This window comes from Phocoena sinus, chromosome 16 (genome assembly GCF_008692025.1).
Source record: "Phocoena sinus isolate mPhoSin1 chromosome 16, mPhoSin1.pri, whole genome shotgun sequence".
In the NCBI taxonomy this organism is placed as follows: domain Eukaryota; kingdom Metazoa; phylum Chordata; class Mammalia; order Artiodactyla; family Phocoenidae; genus Phocoena; species Phocoena sinus.
In genome coordinates this window covers 8,147,629-8,171,405 of record NC_045778.1, presented here as the reverse complement: position 1 = coordinate 8,171,405, position 23,777 = coordinate 8,147,629, and the positions used below count along the sequence as shown (strand labels likewise).

The window sequence follows — 23,777 nt, the reverse complement described above, 5'->3', positions numbered from 1 at the left end:
TGATAAAATCACCCATTAAAGTAACCATCCATCTATTTTCTACAAGATAATCAAGTTTATATTAATTTCATCCACATTAACCAGTTTATGTTTATACCCATAAGTGGTTGAAGAATGAATGACCTAGTTATTTAAGTTTTGGTGTCTGCTGAAATGCATCTTTGTTAGACTGATCTCATTTCCTGCGGAAACCAATTTCATTTCCTTTATGACAGAGCACCAGGCCAGAATGGCAAGCGAAAAGCAAGCAACATAAAGTACCAGGGACTTCAGGAAAACCTCCATCTCTGTTCAATGAAACATTCCCATCATTAGGCATTAACTTGCTCAAACTTTTACAGGTTACACCTGTAACACTAACCAACTTCAACAGTTCACAGTGAATTGATATATGCTCAATAAAACTAGCAATTTAGTTGTCATAGTATGCTCAAATTCAGATTAGCAGTCTGAGTACCTGTAAGGCTACTACCACATTTTACCTATGTAACTTTAAACCTTTAGCTAGAAACACATTTTTAAAGGACAATATAAAAACTCAACTTCTTAAGTAAAGCTTTATCTTCAAGGATGCCTAATTGGGATATGTAAATGTATTCTGGCCTTTGAAAATTCATGTTGAAATATGAAATACTTTTTGCTTTTCTGAATTTGACTTCTAAATTTGATTTTCCCACTAACTTATTTATACAGTCTTTCAAAAGAATTTTTGAAAATTTTATTCAAAGTGGAATGTTGGGATCTGGTTCAGAAACTCATCAGGAAATCGGCAATATGATGGTAGACAGCCACTGAAAGAAAAAAAAATGAAATAAAACACGATGCTGTGAAACATCTAAGGTTAATTTCAGGGACCTTGAGCAGAAGCATTTCATTAAGTTAGAAACTGGAGTAGATATTAGTAGTCTCCAAACCTCTTTCCCTGGACACTGTATATTACTTTCCTAATGCCGCTGTGACAAATTACCACACATTTAAGGCAATACAAATTTATTCTCTTACAGCCCTAGAGGTCAGAAATCTGAAACCATTCGGCTAAAGTCAAGATGCGAGCAAGGATGATTCTTCCTGGAGGCTCTGAAGGGAGAATCTGGTACCGTGCCTTTTCCAGCTTCTAGCGGCCACCTACATTCCTCGGCTTGTGGCCCCTTCCTCCATCTCCAAAGCACATGACTCTAATATCCGCTTCAGTTTTCACATCCCCTTCTCATCTTTTGTAGTCAAATCTCTCTGAGCCTCCCTCTTATGAGGACACTTGTGAATACAGTTAGAACTTACCAACATAATCCAGGACAATCTCCTATTGTCAAGATCCTTAACTTGCATCTGAAAAGTCTCTTTTTCCATATAACGCATTCACAGCTTGCAGGAACTAGGAACTGGATATTGGTGACAGCAATTCAGCCTACCATATACTCTATAAGCAAATATTTTGAACATTTATTTGCAAAAAGGAGCATATTAAAATGTTATTTTCATCACAGATCTGTATGCCAGTATTTACATATATTACAAAATATTAAAAATGAAAATTAATATGATAAACAATATTTTCTATAAATTTTATTATAATTGTAATAAATCATTTTTTGCTTGGGTTATGAATATAATGTGACTAAATATGCTTCATTATTTTTAAAACCTTAAGATTTAAACTTTGTGATACAATAATAGGAAGGCTGGTTTCAAGTTCAGTCTATCTCAATAATTTGTTTTAATGGCTTTTGAAACTGCAAAAGAAATGTCACAAACAATGCACAGATCCAAATGGAAAAGGATTCATTCTAATCCACCAATTATAAAAGGATTTTGTTGAAATTCAGCTACGAACTTTCCATTTTGCCTGTTGTCAGTCAGTTCTTAAACTAATCACACAATGTTTTATTTTTATATTTTTAACAAATGGATTCAAATTTCACTTTACCTCATTATTTAAACAATTAGAAAATTTGACATTCACGTTTTTTAAAGTCTGCTTATGTCAGAGATTACATACGTGACACATTTAGACCATTTTCAGCAATATACTGATGTAATTTAAAAAACATACTCGAACATCCATTTTCAAAATGTTCTCTCCATGGTAAGATTACTTGGAAAACAGGTGCTTTTTCATTGTAAAAAATGTCATCTTCACCCTGGAAATATCTTCAGGGGAATATGCTATGAAAAGCTCCCAATCATCAATCACTGCAAGTCTGGAACAGTTAAATTTCTGTAAAATTAAACCTTCAAATTAAGTACTTGGCCACAAAATTACAAGAAGACTGTCCATGGTGTAGCCACTGCACATCTCATTTTAAAGTACTATTAAAGAACCTGCTATATAAAAAATAAATTAAATAAAATTCAAAAATAAATAAATAAAGTACTATTAAGATTTTATATTCTGGCTCCAACTTCTTTGCTTCAATAGCTTGCCTAAGAAAGAAAGTGCGAGTTCCATGTAAGGAGCTAATTCTGTGAACGTACCCAAGATTCTCATTTTATTTCTGGTCAAGCAGCCACTCCATTAATGGTTATATCTGCCCATTTTCCTTCATCAACACCATCCTCATCCTCCCCAAATCCTTGCTTTTGCAAGAGACTTTTTCACTATTGAGAACACAATCTTCTCTGTAATATTTCAAAATGTTTTTTAAAAGTAGCTCTTAAGGATTTTCATTATTGAAACAAAATCAATGCAATTCTATGGCCCATCTCCCATGCTGCATAATAGTCCTACTTCTTTCACTTTTTATTCAGCAATGCTTTCTCTATGTCTTCCGGCAATATTTCCTAGCACTAAAATGCGTCTTTGTGTGTGACATGGTTTCCTAGTATTACTGATATTTCGGCCAGTTTTAAGATAGTAAGTGTTTCCCCCCTCCCCAGAATGTGACTTTTTGTCTTCCACTTTTAAAGAAGACACAATAAGAAGCTGCTAGATATTTTTCAGGGACACCGCAAGTCATGAAACTCAAACCTCATGATCTAAATATTTAGTTTCCCTGTGCACATGTGTAAAAATCTCACTAGGATACGTACCTAGGAGTGAATCTCTTAAATTAGTGTGTGCACACCTTCTACTTTATTAAATAGCCGCAGTTTTCCAGTATACATTCCTACCACAGTTGGGTGGAAATTCCTATTGCTCCACATTCTCACCAACAATAATACTCCCAATCTGTGAAATGATCCTTCATTGTGCTTTTAATTTGTATTTCCCCAGTTAATAATGAGGGTTGATAATGTTTTCATATTATAATGGTTCATTTGTATTTCCTTTTCTGTGAAATGCCTGTTCACTTGTATCTCTTTTTTTCTCTGGTCATCATTCACATAGATAGGAATAGTCTATGTATCCTGGATACTTCTAGGTCTCAAATTTTGTGTTTTGGTATGCAACACACCAAATAATAAAACTAGGTTTTCCTTTGAGGGTCTATACTTTTTACTTTGTCGTTAAAATACATTTTCATAGGGCTTCCCTGGTGGCGCAGTGGTTGAGAGTCCACCTGCCGATGCAGGGGACAGGGGTTCGTGCCCCAATCCGGGAAGATCCCACATGCCGCGCAGTGGCTAGGCCCGTGAGCCATGGCCGCTGAGCCTGCGCGTCCAGAGCCTGTGCTCCGCAACGGGAGAGGCCACAACAGTGAGAGGCCCACGTACAGCAAAAAAAAAAAAAAAAAAAATAGTATGCTACAAACAATATTTCTAATTCTCATGAAAACACAAGAAACTAAATATTCTAATATTTGCAACCTTGAGTTTTACAGGGATAAGAGGTGTGTATTTAGTTAAGGAAGATCTCAGGGGTGTATAAGGTAGAGAATAGCATAGGAATTTTTTTCAGTCTCCAAGTAGAATTTTAATTATGACATTATAATTTTAAAACCCTATTAATTATTCAATTCAATTTATCGGTGTTTAAAGACTATATGACAATTCACTGGTCACTACAAAGTTAGTTTATATTTAAATCAAAGCCATGTGTCACAAGCTACATTCTCATTCCCTGTAACATTTATAGGTTCATTACATGTTCCCTTGGGGGAACAGAAGTTCTTACCAATTCAATTCCACAAACATTTAGTGAGTAATTACTATGTGCCAGGAACTCTAGTTTTCCATTAAATTTACTTCTATTATTATAAGACAGTTATAAAGACTTGGTTACAACTTGGACTGATTGGCAGACAACTCAACAGATTTCACTGGTGCCATGATGTCCTCGGCATTGAGAGAATAAAGCTGAAACTCTCCAATAAGCTCGTTAAGTGTTTATTTTATCAAAAATGTGGAAAAGTCACATGTATCCCTGCTGTCATCAATTAATTCTCTACCATCCCTATAACTACCAGCTGATGACTAACTGTTAAGGGCATTATCTGAAAAATTAGGAGAGAAGCACTTTGTCTAACACAGCACTGAAGATCTCATTTTCTTCTGTGAATTGCCAATAACTCGTAACAGTCAGTGAACATACAGGATCACTGAGAAGTTTACAGTGCAGCAGGGCTACACTCAATATGTTACAAACAAGGGTATCATTTAAGCCTCACCCATTTTTAGAAATAAGAGATCAAATACTAAAATTACTATATACCTACATGTCAACTGGGATACAAAAGGAAGTACAGCTGACCCCCTTTCCCAAACAGCCGTGTTTAATAGACTAAGAGATTGCAGAAAATTAAAGGAGTACAATAATCAAAGGGGAGAAACACTAACTAAAGTAACCAGATTGCCAGTCAGGCAGAGAAATTCTAATGGCTCTGTTAGTGATGACTCAAACCTCCCTTAACCGAAACAATAGGGAAGAAACCTCTTAACTATCCACTGTCTATATATCATTTTGTTACAATCTCTCAGCAATCTTCAGTAAGCCTCCCCTATGTGATAGCACTTCCCTATATTACAGCCAAGGCAGAGGAAGTGCTTCTTGTCAGGTGACTTGTTCAAATCCAAAGAGAGAGGAAGTGAAAACCCTCACCTAAAATCTGGGTCTCCCAAAGTCAAGCGCAACACTTCCTCTCCTCCACCTTGCAGATGTGAATGCCATGAGTCAACTGTATTCTTCAACTTGAGAAATAAAAGCGAGAGCTGGCATCTCAGCAAAGGAAATTATTTTCCAAACAGTATTCCAGGTTAGACCTTTGGTTTGTGCTTTCCATTCTAGCAATTTAAAACACATTATGAATTTGTCCGCAAAATTATGAATTTGGAGCAAAATTATGAATTTGCTCTACAGCCCTTAGCATAATTAAAACCCATTAGTTTGGTTCACAGTATAATAATTAGTTTGGTTCACCACGTGTACTGTGAAAACATATTTACCTAAAAGCTCCTAGGAGGACATTAAATATTCACAACCCTCAATAAAAACTTAGCACAACATGTCAAAGTATAAAACTTTTTATTAGCAGATGTTGTAACTCACCACTCAGGAGTACTATACTTAGGTTCAGCCAGTACTATCTTATGACTTTGAACTATTAGTGGTGGGAAAAGTATCTGGGGTGCCTCAGAAAACCTTTCCTGGCTCAGAAGGCCACTATACCAAGTGTCATTACAGCGCTGAGAATTTTCTATTGCAGAGTTCTGAAAGAAGCTGCATGTTCAAAGACCCACCCTAACCTAATCATGTTATTTCGTATCATTCTTTCTCTTTATTATTAACCTTTCCTGACTCAAATCTTATACTTTTCTTCTTCTATACTCAAATCGGGTAAGTTTCATCCCCAGCTCCTTTCCTCCAGCCAAAGGTCACCTTCTGAAAGCCACACTGGAATAAAAACATTCTGATCAAGTGATAACAGTTCCACCAGAAGAATAAAGAGGAGGAAATAGAAAAATCGATAGCATTTTAAGAATTTAAGCTAAGACTAACTCTGAGTTTCGAGCAAAATCTATGTAGATCCATGCAATAAAAAACAAAACTCTAGGAATTGTACTTTAAGCGTTCACGATTTTGAGCAACAGAAGTGTCTCAGCACATTCGTACAAATGCTAAATAGTTTATCAGAGACACACATATAAGACACAAAAACAAGATAAAAGTGACTCTTACAAAAATACTTTTTCCTTTCACATACATGTGAAATTATCCTCATTCACCCTGTTATGTTGCTGCAGTGGCACTGGTCTCTTGGGGCTGATGGAAGCCCCAACGAAAACAGAATGAAGCCTATCAAGCCAAGATTAAGAATTCTGATTCCCTAAGAAGATTAGGAGAATCTGAAAACAAAACTAAAAATAACACTGTGTCATCCAGCCACATATTAATGGTTCTTGGTCTTTTTTTTTTTTTTTCCTGGTCACAGACCTCATTGCTAACCTGTTGAAAAATGGATATATTGATAATTGTGGCTACAACTTCCAAGGATTGTGAGTCCTCATAGGTCAGCCCTGGATGATTAGAATCCTTGTTGGAAACCATGTATTCCTGAGGTCAGGGACCTCACTTTCATCTTTCTATACCAGCACGCAGCACTGCGCCTGCGTCCATCAGGCAGCAGAGTTGACGAATGAGAATGTGCGTCCGTAGTCAAGTGACCACAAAGAATAATTTGACTGGTTAAGGGAATGAAGCACTTGCTTCTGAAGGAATAAATGATTCAAATGCATCAGAAGCATCACTGTTTATATATATATATAAGTATATGTGCGTATATGTGTTTGTACATATATATGTATATATGTGTGTGTATACATATATACACACATGCACACACACACATAAAGAAAAAGCCTGGCCTTTTAAAGGAATCCAAATACTAAACTTATATTTGAGTGTTTCCAATACATGATGAATACTCTTTCACAGTGAAATTCTCAACATGAGTTCCAGAATACCTTTATTAAAACTAAGAAACTTCAAAATTGAAGGTATTCAGGGTGGCTACCGTGCTTCAAACTTATTCTGAATCAAGCCATTATTATATACGCCCAGTTGATGTGATTCTTCTAAAAATGCTTTAAAATTGTTTGAAATACTTATTCTTCCTGGGTTTTAGAAGTACACCCAAGTCTTTAAGCCTAACACCCATCTTTACCATACTTTTCTGTGGGGAGGCTATTACAAAAATGGTGGATGGTGATTTTAACTTCTATGGAAGTCATTACTCAGCATTAAAACACACTGAAGACTTTATGCCTTACCTGTTCCTGCAGTTTGTTAGGGCAGAGCACAAAGATTACCTCCAGCCCCCCTTCAATTACTTAAATCTACAGACCAGCCTCATGGCTTTGTCTTCTTTTATTCGTTTCCCTCCTTTTCTTTACACATCAATCTTCTTCCCCCTCTCAAGTATTTCTACTTCTGGGATGGAGTTTTCTATTAGTTTCTTTTCTTTCTTCTCCCACATAGGAAATAGGACTATAATTATATCTTTTATCATTTTTTTGACAACTGCTTTGTTCCTTTTGTATTCCTTACTTTTTCCAAATATGACTCTTTTTTTTTTTTAATTTCCAAAGGTGTTGATTTTAGTTTTGTGTTCATCATGCACTTTTCAACTTTTGCAGCATCAAAACACACCTACCACTAAAAGTCAACTGTATACGGCATTTACATTTTAGTCCCCTATGACTTTGTGCATTATTAAACTCACGGACCATTCTCCTAGTTTATTTAGACAATAAAGATTCCAAGAAAGATTTTTATATTCTTAGAAGACAAAAAAACTGTCTCCTTTGCTGAGCCATTCTTTTCAGATCTATTCTTAATGTTGGAAGTACTTGCCCTGAGCCCCCTGCTCTTCTGTATTCACAAATTTCCCCCAGAGGATTCTCACCCAAACCCATGGTTTTGAATACCGTATGTCCCCTGTGCATGAACCTTCAAGTTGTGAACTTTCAAAGATGCAAACCTGTGTTTGCAGGTCCAATCAGGTAAGTTAGTTCCCATGTCTGGGGTACATTGTCACGTGCATGCATACTCTGTAAGTGGCTGTGCTTTTGTGTACTTTACTGTACAGTACTGAATAGAGTACAGTAGAACAGTATCTTTATTTCTTGCCTGTTCACTCGATGCCAACCCCTGTATGCCAGCTGTTGTACTGTGCTACCGTACTTTTCAAGGTACTGTACTGTAAGATTAAAAATGTTTTCCTTATACTTTGTGTTTGTCTATTATGTATTATCTGTGTGAAAAGTATTATAGACCTATTACAGTACAGTACTATACAGGCTAACTTTGTTGGACTTAACGAACAAATTGGCCTTACAAACGTGCTCTCAGAACAGAGCTCGTTCATATGTAAGGGACTTACTGTACCACAATATAACCCAATGACTCTCAAATCTATGTCGTTAGACCTGACCTCTCCTTAGGACTCCAGGCTGATATTAAGCTGCTTATTTGATGTCTCTACTTGATGTCATAAATCCAGCACAGTCAAAATAGGACTCAATATTAATGTCCTCCTTTCTCTATGCCTTCCACCCATCTTTCTCATCTCAACAATATACTCAAATCCCAGAATCTTGTGATTCCTTTTTCCCTTACCTCTCAAACCCAATGCAATAAAGATTCTGAATCCAATTACTCCTATTACCTTTACCACCCCAGTTTAAGCGTCTGTCATTTGTTTTCTCTAATCCTCTCGTCACGTGCAACCAGTACAAAAATTAGAAGCATAAATCATGGAACACACTTGCTTACAACGATCCAGCAGCTTTCTACTGAACTTAAAACCCAAATCTCATTCCCTAGCTTGCAAAGCCCTTGATGATTTGGCCCTTGCCTATCTCTTTGACCTCATCTCATGTCACTTACCCACTTCACCTGTTAGATTCCAACCATGCTAGCCTCTTTCTGTCCTCAGAACAATCCATGCTCATTCCCACCTTAAAGTCCTCACGCCATCTCTTCTATCTGCCTACAATTCTCCTTCCTCTACACGCCCAACATCTGGTTCCTTCTGGTTATTTGGCAGAGAGGCCTTCTATGACCAAAGCAATCGAATGGGGTCACCCTATCATTTACCACCACCTTATCCTCCACAGTATGCATCACTAATTGTTAACCAAATTATTTATCTTCTATCTTCATTCACTAGAATGAAAGATCACAAGATGAGGAACTCCATCTCAATCACTGTCTATCACCATGATTTTGGACATTGCTTAGCACATAGCAGGCACTCAATAAAGTGTTTATTAAATGAATTAAGTTAAAGAATTTATTTTAAACACAAAAAAACTCTATGAATTTCATGGCACTGATTTTTTTCCCTTTTTACAGAAAGTTACCACATTTCCTAAAAGATCAAGTAAACATTCATTTTAGACAATTTTCATGGAAACGTAAGGCAATAAAGAATGTTAAAATATTACATTACAATGTTTAGAATACTCCAGAAATTATGGTACCTCCAAAACCTACATGGTGGTAATTATACATGAGAAATTATTGCATTTTCAATAATTAACTAAAATGCAAATAACCCACACTTCAATGTCTCTTCACGTTATCTAAAACATCACATTTTCTGTTCAAGGAATTGAATCTCAATGTGAATTTTGCTGGCAGTGTGAAATATACCACCAAGACCTGCTATGGGTTTTTCCCAAATTTTCTGGACCCCATCCCTCTTGCACCAATACAGATTAGATTTTTCATTACATGATACTGAAGATGACTGTACGAAGCAATGGAGGCTTTTCTGCCTCCATCCTTATCCCAAACACTATAAGTACAATTTTTAAAAGAACATTTTATTTAAGTAATTTCCATGTCCCCCTCAAAAAAAAAAAAAACAACCAAACCCATACACTTTAATTCTATTTCAGTAACTCTTCTCACAAAGACGTTATGCCCTAGGTTAATCAACGCTTCTTGAAATCTCCAACACATAATTCAGTGATTGCCAATCTGTGGGCATGTAATTAGGGATGATTAAAAAAAAATGAAACCACCACACATTCCTAAAGCATGTCTGATACTGAATAATTACACATCTTGAAAGTTAATGCTTATATGTGTGTGTATATGAATTGCATATACTATTTTAAAATTTGATTAACCAAAGACAACATTTTATTTAAATATTCAATAGTGTTTCTGAACTCACAGTAGTATTTTTAGTCATGTTCCATTTTCGCAACAGACACCAAACATACAACTACTACGATGTTAAAGTCCTGAAAGGTTTTTGAACTTTAAAGGGGGCTCCATATTTTAAGTTCTACTATAGTCTATTTCATTAATTAAACTCAGTACAAACACTCTGCTGACAACCCGTGTGCCTGCTACACCAAAGCAAGACCAACACACACTGCCTTATAAGTCTTCTTAATAAAGTAAGCTTTTCTCATGATCAGCCCCTACACACCTGCAACATTAATATGCCATCAACTGCAACCAACTAAGGTAAATAACATGTATATTTTAATTCAAGTCACTGTTTGCTCATCAAAGATTAAGCAAGCAAGAAAAAACTATTAAAGTTATTCCTAAAAGCTTCTATTACTTTACTCTCATGGGTCTGAAAGTTGCTAACACTACAGTCTTTAGCACTGATGGAAAATTACTGGAGAGTACCTCTTAACCAAAAATGAACAAAACAATTTTTAAACATGAACTGAAACGAAATTTTAGCACACAGGGATCATTTCGTATGTTTAGATATGTAAGGAGACGCATCATCATACCGTACTAGTAAGTTTACTACCTTAACTTCTTGATTTTAAACTATTTAACTTATCGCTTACCAATATTACCTATTTCAGTTTATTCAACAGAAATGAAAATGGGAGAGTCAATGCAGTGAACTCCCTGAAGTAAATAATAATGAAAGGTAATATATTCAATGGATAGAAGATGTCAATATTTTAAAAGCCGTATCTCAGAAGTTGGTTCCATTCAAAAACCATTCCAAATGTGTTCAATTATCCTTAGAAAACTGACTTAAACCTTAAAAACCTATCTCACGCTCTAGGTAAGCTGGGTATTTATGAGAAATGAGTCTATTAGAACAGTTCTGTGTTTGTCCGAAGAGCAAACCCAAAGATAACTCAAACACATGTAAGTAATATTTCCTCATAAGGGGTGAACTACCCTCTATGTAGCTCTAATAAATATGCTTTCTGTATAGCCATGGTCTGCTAATCTCTAAGTTCTTCCCCAAAATAACTACACTTATCCTTCAGGGTCTGACTTAGACATCACTTTACCCAAAACCCTAAGATTGAGCAAGGTAACCTTCCCGTAGGTTCCATCAGAATCTTGTACTGGACCTTAAATAGTGCTTATGACATGTAAATAAAGACTGACTTCCTATCTCCACACCAGCTTGCATTTTCAATAATTAATTAAAATGCAAATAACCCACCTGTTGAAAGCTCAACAGCGGCAGGGATCATGTATTATTCATCACTTGATCCCAAGAGCCTAAAACTTACTAAATGCTCAATTAATATTTGTTGAATTGATTAATTAACAAACTCTTCAAAAACTCACAGAACACGTATGAAATTTGAAAGAGGGGGGGTGGTCCTTCTTTCTAACGGAAAACTAGTAAATATCCAAAATGAGTCAAACTCTGTTACTTCTGAAAATATAAAATCTACAACACTGTTTATAGGTTATGCTGACTCAATTCATTTTAGGAGAAAGAAACTCTTCTGTAAACCTATCCAAACTCATTTTTAGAATCTACTCACATTGAATTTTCTGTAGTGATGGAAAATAACTGAATGGCATCCTAATTAGTAATAACAGAAATAATAATAGTAAACAGTAAAAACCACTGGTTGCATTTACTGTGCATTTACAATGGACGCTGTTCAAAGAACTTTTTATTTATCTCATACTATCATTATAATGACAGCATAAGGTAAGTACAATTATCTCACACATTCTACAGCTAAAGATACTGAGAAACAGGCATTATGCTAATAATGGTCCATGGGCACATCACGTATAAATGTCACATGGGTATAAATACCATTATGGTATTTTTTGACGCTATCAAATTGATTCTCTTTGCCAAACAAGGCAAACACAAACCTTTAATCTGTTTTTTATGGTAACTATAAAATCTATTTTCTACTCTTTTTATCACTTTAACATCTTCTGGTATTTTTTGACAGACATAATGCTAGCAAATGGAGAGTACGTATAAAAAATACAGTTCTAAAATATTATATTCAGGTTAACACGTCCTAAAGTGTTGTTTCCCTTTTCAAAATATTAGCCAAACACTGACAATACATATTCAGTGAGGAGGCTATCACTCTCTACAAATCTACATTCTTTGTACATGTTTATGTATTAACCAGTTTTGTTAGTTTCTATTATTACGTATGTGTTTGGCCAAAGAATACAATCTTTTTACTCTGTTCTTCCCTCATGTCTTGTCAGTAAGACTGACGTCTTCACCAGAGGTTTCATGCGTCCATTTTACATTTGGTCCACATGTCTTATCATTTCTGATACTATTGTGAATAACTTTCTTCTATTAAATTTTCTACTTGGCTTTGCAAGAATATCGTGATATTAGTGTGTATCAATCCCATATCCAGAAACTTTGCTGAATGATCTCATTACTCCTAATAATTAATCTGTAGATTCTCTTAGATTTTCCCTGTAGACAGTCATATTATTCTCTCTATATATTGACAGTTCGGTTTCTTTTTCAGTCGAGCCCCAATACTGCCATGAACTATCTCTATAACTTGGAGCGAGTCACTAGGATTCACTTTGTTCATTTATAAAATTAAATGATTGAGTCAGGAGATCTTTAAACAAAAACCTTCAATATTCTAAATTTCCTAAATTATATTACACTATATACACTCAGAATACCATGTTATATTCTGTCCCACCCTGTACCCAGCCCACTTCCTTTTGACTGTAATCCTCTAAACAGCAGTAAGCCTAATCTAGAGTTTCAGCCCAAGTGGCAAAAGCACATACTACTTACTTAACAGACATGCGATCCCTCAAATTTCCCAGCTCCCTTACAGTTAGATCAGACCATTAGCTCTGAGCAATTAGCTGTCAGCAGAGATGACGTATCTCCTTGGGAACAAAGCACCCAGAAAAGGAAGTTAGTTCTCCATACTCTTTTCTTCCCCTGCCATGGTACTTAAAGTCATTCTAGACATGGAATGTTACCTGGGGCTCCTGAGTCACCACCTGGAGTAGGACCCCCTAACCAGTGGTAGACATGTGACATGTACACAAATTAAATCACTGAGACTTCGGGGTTCATAGTTTTTTCTTACAAAAGCATAACTTAGCTTCTCCTGACTAACCCAGGATGGCAAATCAGTTTCATTTCAGGTGCAGATTGATTGGTAGTAGCTTCCTGGAATTGAAAAAAATATTGAGAAACTTTGGGAAAATTAGAAAGGAATGCCATGCACAGTCAATAGCTCCATAAGTGTGGGAGACTGGGTGAATCGTGAACCCCGACTTAGGTCATATGTTTTATGCAAATTGAGGCTTATGAACTAAAAGTCTGGTGGTAAACTTCAGTTACTAGTGGCTTGAAAAGTAAGTCCAAACCGCAGCTGGTTACTTCCCACAGCTGCAGTATATTTCTCTAGTACAAACACCCTTAGCTCTTCTCCATTCCTGTATTCCTGTTCACCAAGTTGACTATCTTACCCCTACACTAAACCCTGAACTACGATCATTTCCAGCCAAGCAATTTCTGCCGCAGGCTTTTAAGGCATAACCTTGAGAACGTAAATCTAACAAGACAAAATATTATTCACGACATCAAATCCCAGATTCATTACTTGAGTGTTTACTGATCATTTTCAAAATCTTCTGGCTACGAATCAAGCATCATTTTCCATAAGCTATTTTCTAATGAAGAACTTCAGAAATACAAAATGGTATGAAAGGATTACAATAAACACCCATGTTTCAACAGCCAGCTAAAAAGTAAATTATTACATACACAGGTGAAGTGAACCAGGTACCCAGCCCTGATTTTATTCTGTTTGTTCCCCTGAAGGAGTTATAACCATTCTGCTGAATTTAATATTTATCATTCAAGGGCATTTTTTCAGAATTTTACTACCGATGTCTACATTGTAATACTAATTTCAGAATTGTTTTTCATATTGTAACATGATATAAATGGTATCATACTGTATACGTCCATCCGTAATTTTTTATTTTTCCCCAACATTATATTCCTGGGATTTTTGTTGATAAGTATGGTTATAGTTTCACTGTATGCAGTATAACTACCTTGTTTGAAATTGATACAAGTTAAGTATCAACTTCCCTACTGAAAAAATTGAGAGTTTTTTGTTTTGTTTGGTTTTTTAGGTGGAGTGTATTTTTTTAGAACAGTTTTAGGTTCAGAGAAAAATGGAGAAGGCACAGAGTTTCCATATTACCCCCCAACACACACAGCCGTCCCTGACCAGAGTAGTACACTTGTTACAATCAGGGAACCTACACTGAAACATTAGATTATCACCCAAAGCCCATAGTTTGCACATTAGAGTTGCCTCTTGATGCTGTACATTCTATGGGTTTTGACAAATGTACAATGATTTGTATCCACCATTACGGTATCACACAGAACAGTTTTGTTAGGGAACTGTTGACCAAAACTGCCCGCCTCGGCCAGCACAATGATACCCACTTACATGAGTTGTCTCACAACTGCAGGTCCCAATGAGAAACATGGTGCTGCCACCGAAAACTAATTGGAAGAATTCAGGAGGGGCCAAAAGGAGGGAGGAGATGGCAGCCCATAATATGTCCTGCCAACCTCCTAGAATCCTTTGCTCTGGAATCCACGTTGGCTGAGAGATGCGTGCATCACCAGGAAAGACCCTGAGTCAGACCAAATATGGGTCAAGCAAGAGGACTGGCCAGAAACAACCCAGAAACTCACCCTATTCCCAGAAAACCTGAGACTGTGAGCCACATGGCAGAGCAGTTCTCCTGGATCCCTTTACCGTCCTGCTCTCTGCCCAGGTGCCCCTTTTCAACAAAGTCTTTTGCTTTGTCAGCATGTGTGTCTCCTCAGACACATTTCTGAGTGTTAGACAAGAGCCCACTCTCAGGCCCTGGAAGGGGTCCCCCTTCCTGTAACAGTTTCCCTGCCCTAAAAATCCTCTGTGCTCCACCTATGCATCCCACCCTTCCCGTAACGCCTGGCAAACACTGATCTTTTTACTGTCTCCATAGTTTTGCCTTTTCCAGAGTGTCATATAGTTGGAATCCTACAGTAGGCAGCCCTTTCAGATTAGCTTTATCCTTTACAGAAAATAGTAAATTACTAATGAAAGTGCATGATACCAATTCCATTGTCAATCGGTGTTAAGATTAAGCATCATTACTGTCACAAATATGAATATTTACTCTGGTAACGTGAAAAACATTAAATTAACTTCCTTGAAGCAGGAAGACTATGTCTGTGCATTCTCTGGAAGATACAGTAAAAAAAAAAGCCAAATGGGGCTTCCCTGGTGGCGCAGTGGTTGAGAGACCGCCTGCCGATGCAGGGGACACGGGTTCGTGCCCCGGTCCGGGAAGATCCCACATGCCGCGGAGCGGCTGGGCCCGTGAGCCATGGCTGCTGAGCCTGTGCGTCCGGAGCCTGTGCTCTGCAACGGGAGAGGCCACAACAGTGAGACGCCCGCGTACCGCAAAAAAAAAAAAAAAAAAAAAAAAATGTACTATGCACTTGAGACGTAAGATGAATGAGATGTTGCCTCTGCCTGTAGGTGTTTTCCTGGTAATTATTTCATAATAGTTTCAAAATGTAAAGGGTCATGTGATTTTGCAGCAAGAGGTACAGTAGAAGGAATTCACTATGCCTGAATGAGAGAGAGAGGGAGGGAGGAGAGGGGAGAGGAGAAGTGGATAGGAAGAGAAAGGAGAAGGAAAGGAAAGAGAAAGGAAGGGAGGATAAAAGAAAGAAGTATCTTTTCAGGGAGGAGGGGATGGAAATAAATGCAGGAGGGCTTCACAAAGGAAGGCAAATTTGACAGCTGCCTAAAGGATGAACAGGCTTCCTTTAGGTGAAGAATTACTCAAGGATGTTCCAGGGAGAAAGAGAACAGAGCATATTCAAAGGCAAGCTGTCTTCCAGCAAACTCGATCAGGCTGGACTGATTACACCTCCAGGGAAGTTTATGTGTGTCTAAATATACAGATCAGTATGAAATGACAAAGATTCGCTCTTTGACCAAACTCTCCCCAGGTGCCTCTAAATCCTCTTTTCAACTAGGTCTCAACCTTGGCCTATAAAAACCAAAGACTCTCAACAAAGATGATTTTGTCCATCCCTGCCCCCTGCCAAACTCACATTCAGAGACATAAGCACGAACATAGTTTCTAATGGCTCAAGGACACAACCCTAGTGTGACTCTAGCCCCCGCTGAAAGGGCCTCCATGAGAAAGCTCAAGGCCACAGCCAACACCTGACAACAGGCCCCACCAACCTCTCTTAGCGCATTTACTAAAAGGCCTTCCAACTGTGAATCCTTCCTCTGTCCCTTTCCTATATACTAATATCTCCTACAACTCAAGGGTGTCTTTCTCAAGTACCTGAAAGCTATTCCTTTGAAATGTAATCATCAGGAAGGATGGCACCCCTGTCTCCCAGTCTCCCCGGGAGAACAGAATCCGAACTTCAATACTTACCAGCTAGCAGACACAGTTGGCCTAACCAATATTTATGTCGACCAACCCTTTGCAACTTTTCCCTTCCCTGACCCTACTGAGTCCCCATGTGCCCCCCCTCCCGATTCCCTCATTCTCCTCTTAAAATACCCAGGAAAGTCTGTACGAATTGACACTGAGTTCAGTTCGTGCTGGGCTCTCTTCTCTACTGCAATAGTATATTACTGATTACAATCTGTCCTGACCATTTTAATTAGTGTCTGGCTTTGCTCATCTTTAGTAGTAATAGAGGATGAAATAACACAATCCACCATTCTAGAGCATTCAGTAGCTCTCCTTATCTTTCAAATATAGTTGTGCTGGTTGCATGGCATTTGAAGCCCTGCCCCAAGCCCAAAAGAACACTTGGGAATTCCCAGTCACTGACAAATGCCTCTTCTTCTCCGCCCTTTGTCCTTGTCCTCCTTCTGATATGCATCCTTCCACATCACACTCTATTTATCTACATTTATATTATACTCATTTATTCTTTCATTCATTCATATGTCAAACACATTCATTAACTTATTAATTACCATCTGTCAAGGAGTCCCACTCAAATGCCACGCCTCTACATTCCTAAAACTTCACTATTAGCTCCACCCAGAGTATTCTTTCCCAACTAGAGAACAGGGTGAGTATATCTAACCTGCAGGCAGAACATTTTTCTTCTATAATATCTTTCATTATTGCTCCTACAGTATTTGTTCTAGCTTCTCCTTTAGGAATATAGTATTTTCCACATGTTATATGAGGGAGAGACACTCTATAGTCCATGGGCCAAATCTGGTCCACTCTCTGTTTCTGTACAGCCCATGAACTAAGAGTTCTTTAACCTTTTTTAATGGTTAAAAAAATCACAAGAAGTAATATTTTATAAACATAAAAATAATAAGAAATTCAAATTTCAGTGTCCATAAATACAGGTGTTTTTTGTGACACAGCCAGGCTCATTTGTTTACATACTGCCTATGGCTGTTTTCATGCCACGATGTTCTAAGAACTGAGTAGTTCTAACAAAAAGAAAACAAAACATTTGATTCACAAAGCAGAAAGTATTTATAGAAAAAAGTGTGCCAACCCCTGTATTAGGTAACAATTTGCTGCAGTGTGTTCACTCCAGTGATGGTTAAATCATACTCTCAGATCTAGAAAAAAAGATGGTGTGCAAGCCCTTTTGTTTTTTTTTTTTTTAAACAGGCATTCTCACTCAATTCAGCTCTGATCTTCTAACTCAGCAGCTTCTCCTTCCCGAGACTATACTTCCACAATCCTGTTCCTATCTCCGCATATGCCTTTACTACTTTGAGAGGACTAACGCTTCCGAAATGCACTGGGTCATCGCCAGCTTCCCGCCTACCAATGCCCATGCCATTTGGTGGGAATCTGAGTTGATGGGACAGAGGAGTGGAGGTTACAAAGAACTGCTTGTTCACACTATGCATTTTAGCACAGCCTGTGGGTCGGAGGCAGGCTCGATGGACTGAAGTGCCTGCCAATCTTTCCTTAGTGTTTGAGGTAAACCTGTGTGTATCAGAGGTGAATTCCAGGTAGGTTTTTCTCCAACTGGTTCCATCTACCTTATAATTAGTGGATACCTCTCCCAGATTTTAGATTCAATTGTTTTTCAGTCTAAGATTTCAGTGTTTTCTTAAGTTTTCATTTTATTTTGAGACACACTGACCAGAAGCTCATTTTTGACTACAATGAGAATTTCTTTAAAATCTTTAAACTATTCCAAGAATGAGTCTTTAGCTCCTAAGACAATTTACTGATGCTGTATTATTCAAGTATTCCATAAAATGCTTCCTCCTTTGGGGATTTCAATTATGTCATCATCTTTATCCTTTCAAGTCACCACCCTTTCCTAACTGGGTAAGCAGCATCAATATGTGTTTAAAACACTGAAGAATTATTTCCACACAACTTATAAATTATAATTTAACAAACAGTTCCATTCTGGCCAATAGAATGATCTGCCAAAAATTGTTAGACATTTTCTTATAACTTTTCTGTTTTATCAGAACTTTAAGTAAGCAATCATTTATTCCTTATAGACTAGATAGTCATACATTATTAGGGTACTTCCTTTCTGCCACACCTACCACGTACTTTGTTTTCCTCTTAATGTACTGGGGAAAAATAATTATATAACTAAAACACAAGGATTCTGAGAAACAAACAATGCTATTAATAATTTATGTTCTTTCCCAAACACATTGGTCTTTTACCTCCCTTTTGCCCAAAATTCTGTGAAAGTCACAATGAATAAATAGAACAAAACGGCAATAATGTTAATATTTATTTTCCTATAATTATGTTTTATTACCTCAATTAATTTTTACGAAAAACACTGAGAAAGCATCTGATATTTAAAATGTTTTATAAACTTGATTTTTAAAGTGAATCTTTCTTACATCATCCAGCATTTATCTTATACTGACATTTTTATTATTCAAAAATTCTCACTTGAATAAGAGCAGCAGTTCATCTGGAATATCACAACTATTATGCATCATTAATATACTAATGCATTATTTATGATGGTGAATAATATCCTGAAATGAGAAGTCACTGAAGATAAAATATTGCTCTATCATGTTCCATTATGGGAAGATATACTTTTAATTAAAGTGATGCCATAGGAATTGGAAGAAAGAGTTCTTGATATTGTTCTACCTAAAAGGCTCAACTTCCTTTTTGGAGGCCTAATAAAAATCAATAGTATTGTTTTATAGGTACGGTAAGTATGGACCAGTCTTAGAAATATAGAATCATTGGAGTGTTGGGCTGAAACAAATCTTAAAGATCCTCTTACTATATCCGTCCTGAGTCCACAAAAAGAGTAGTACCAGAAAATTATATGTGTAGCAATAAGATCATTAAACAAGAATCCTATTTTTTTTAACGAATCTTCTTTTTCGAGGGACCACTCCATTACTATTAATAAATGATTGGCCTAAGACAATCATTGGTCCCCTTTTGAACTTAATGTAAACTTGAGTTTGTATCTGTGTAGGTATGTACGTGTGTACAAGCATCATTCCATATATGTGTATCTTTCAGTGTACGTTCTAACTGGTCTGCATATATGAAGGCTGTTGGTACACTGATTTTATAACTCACTGTTCTATAGATGTCTCTCATAAGTCCATTTTTGGTAGTTTTTCCACTGACTCATTTGGTAGTCTTAGACATATAATCAGATCATCTGCAACTAGAGATGCTTTACCTCTTCACATCCAAACTTAAGTCTCTATGTCTAATAACACTGGCTTGTCCCTCCAACACACATGCACAGCAGAGATACTGAACGTCCATCTTTAACTTACGTCCACTTCAAGCAACTAGTGTATGGGGATATAGGTATACATATCGCTGATTCACGTTGTTGTACAGCAGAAACTAATACAACATTTTAAAGTAATTATACTCCAGTAAAACATACAGATGGACCTAGAGATGATCATACTAAATGAAGTATGCCAGACAAAGACAAATATCAATATGATATCACTTATATGTGGAATAAAATAATTATACAAATAAACTTATCTGCAAAACAGAAACAGACTCACAGACACAGAAAACAAACTTACGGTCACCAACGGCGAAAGCATGGGGGATGGATAAATTAGGAATTCGGAATTAACAGATACATGCTGGGGCTTCCCTGGTGGCACAGGGGTTAAGAATCCGCCTTAAGTGACTCAGCCCATGTTCCACAACTACTGAGCCTGTGTTCTAGAGCCCGCGAGCCACAACTACTGAAGCCCACACGCCTAGAGCCCATGCTCCACAACGAGAAGCCACCGTAATGAGAAGCCCGCGCACCACAAGGAAGAGTAGCCCCCACTCGCAGCAACTAAAGAAAGCCCAGTGCAGCAACGAAGACCCAATGCAGCCAAAAATAAATAAATAAAATGAATAAATTTTTTTTAAAAAAAACAGATACATACTACTATATTTTAAATTGATAAACAACAAGGGCCTACTATATAGCATAGGGAACTACAGTCACTATCTTATAATAACCTGTAATGGAAAAGAATCTGAAAAAGAATATGTATATACATATTCACACACATATATATGTACATATATATAGGAGGTATAACAGAATCATTTTGCTGTACACCTGAAACATTGCAAATCAACTATACTTCAATTAAAACGTAAAAGGAATTAATGTCTACTCCAAATAGATACATAAATTTCACCATGTTAACTATTTTTAAGTGTGTAGTTCAGTGACATTTAGCACATTCACCACGTTGTGCGACCATCACCACTAACTAGCTACAAAAAATTTTCATCATCCCGAAAGGAAATCAGGGACCCATTAAGCAATCACCCTCCATTAAACCCCTGGCAACCGCTAATCCGTTTTATGTCTCTATGGATTTGCCTACGCTGGATATTTCATATAAATAAAAACCATACAATATGTGAAAATAAACAAACAAACCACTAGTGTCCCACCCCCAGTAAATAAGGTGCTGACTTTTGAACTGAAGTGTGCAAGTGTGTGTGTGTATACGTATGTGCGTTTGTAAAATAAATGTTAAGGAGCTATCCATCAATTCCTATTTTATTATTTTTTGAAACATAGATAGATATTAAATTTTGTCAAGAGACTTTTCCCTACCTTCAGGGATGTCTAAAGAATTTTTCTCCTTAGCTCTACTAATATGAAGAATTATACTAACAGATTTTTTGGTATTGAGCCCCTCTGGGATTCCTGGAATAAACCCCACTTGGTCATGAGGTATATTTTAATGCAACATTGTTTTCTGTTAAAACATTTTATTTTGGAATTGTGTATCAATATTCCTAAGTAAAATTGTTCTATAATTTTCCAAAATAATTTTTTAAGATTTTGGAATCCATGTTATACTTACTCAATGAAACAAATTTAGAGGTTTTCCTTCTTTTCCTATCTTTGGAATAATTTAAGCTGCATAGTTAAGAAGGGGTTTATTTGACCCTGGTACAATTCTTGTCAGGAAATTCTTTTATTACTTTATTTTTATGACAATTAGTCTGTTTAGACTTTCTGAAGTATACTTAATTTTTCTACAGAATGATTCATTTCATGAAGATTTCCAAATCTACCTGCATATCATTGAGCAAATGGTCCCTTAGGATTTAATTTACTGTGCTGTGACTGTTTTCCCTTTTGTACCTTTATGTAACTTCTAATACACAAGAATATTTGTACTTTCTCCCTTTATCTTAGTTTGTTGAATTTTTTCAAAGAACCAATTTTTAAATTAACTCATCAATTTCCTTTTTATCTTTATTAATTCTATCCTGTTGCTTTCTTTTGTTTACTTTGTTATTCTTCTAGTTTTTTATCTGCTTGTTTAATCCATTTATTTTCTTTTTATTTTTTATTTTTTTGCTGTACGCGGGCCTCTCACTGTCGTGGCCTCTCCCGTTGTGGAGCACAGGCTCCGGACGCGCAGGCTCAGCGGCCATGGCTCACGGGCCCAGCCGCTCCACAGCATGTGGGATCTTCCCGGACCGGGGCACGAACCCGTGTCCCCTGCATCGAAGGCGGACTCTCAACCACTGCGCCACCAGGGAAGCCCTTCTTTTTAATTTTTATTAATACATGCATTTAATGCTAAAAATTTTCTCCTGATAACTTTCTTAGATATGCCCACATATTCTAAATAATCATGTACTCATTTTCATTACGTTTAAAAAATTCTTCCATTTTACTTGACACTTCTCCTTTGACCTAACATTTACTTAATGGTGTGCTTTGTAAATTTCAGATAGAAATAGTTTCTTAATAGTTTATGGCCTTTGTATGCAAAGTCACGTTGGCTAGCATCTTTGACACATATTTTCTTTCCCTAAGTTTCTTAATGTGTTACTCCATTTTCATTTGGCATAAAGCGTTGGTCTTAAAAATAAGTATCATGACAATCTGACTTTCCTTCCTTTAAAAGTGACTTGGTCTTTTTGCCTGGATTCAAAAGGTTTTTTTTCTTTACCCTTAAACTCCAATAGCTTTACTGTGATTATCCGTCTGGGCCAACTAAGAAGGTGATTTTCTGCGTAGGCACTATGCATTTTCAATGTGTGGTTTCAGGCAAGTGTTCTTGAGCTTTGGTTTTCTTCCCAGGGTCATTTATTATAAGTGCATTCTCTTATACCTAACATTTTCTGTTGTCCTTTTTATTTCAATGCATTATTTTATACCACATTTAGGTTCACAGCAAATTTGAATGGAAAACACAAAGATTTTCCCATCACTCTGCCCACAGACGTGCTAAATAAGCCTCTGTCATTATTAACATCCCTCACCAGCTGGTACACTTGTTATAAGAAATGAACCTTCATTGACATATCTAATCACCCAAAGTCCACAGTTTTCACTCTTGGTTCTGTACATTCTATGGATTTTAACCAATGTATAATGGCACGTATCCATCATGAGAATATCATACGGAAGAGTTTCACTGCCCTAAAAATCCTCTTATTCACCCCTCCTCCCTAACGCCTGGCAACCAGTGATCTTTTTACTGTCTTCATATTTTTGGCTTTTCCAGAATGTTATATAGGTGGAATCCTACAGTATGCAGCCTTTTTGGATTGGCTTCTTTTACTCAATAATATGCATTTAAGTTTCTTCCATGTCTTTTCATGGGTTGATAGCTTATTTCTTTTGAGTACTGAGTAATATTCCACTATCTATATGCAACACCGTTTATTTATCCATTCACCTACTGAAGGACATGCAGGTTGCTTCCAAGTTTTGACAATTATGAATAAAGCTGCTATAAACATCCACGTGCAACTTTTTGTGTGAACATTTAAACTTTCAACTCCTTTGGGTAAATACCAAGGAGTATGATGGCTGGATCATGTGGTCAGAGTATGTTTAGTTTTGTAAGAAGCCTCCAAACTGTCTTCCAAAATGGCTGAACTATTACGCATTCCCACCAATGACGAGTAAGAATTTCTGTTGCTTCACAACCTTTTCAGCATCTGGTATTGTCAATGTTCTGGATTTTGGTAACTAATAGGCACAGTGGAATCTCATTGTTTTGTTGTTGTTGTTTAAGGTTTCAATATTTTATTCAAGTTTTATTTTAAGTGATGTTAATTACAGCATTTGAAGGGGAGGAACTAATTC

General features: G+C 36.8%; 1 protein-coding gene across 1 annotated transcript in view; it reads right to left on the bottom strand.

Moving 5' to 3' along the window:
• Positions 1–23,777, bottom strand: part of RYR2 (ryanodine receptor 2) — a 644,069-nt gene that overhangs the window by 494,586 nt on the left and 125,706 nt on the right. The gene's annotated exons all lie outside the window — the stretch shown is intronic.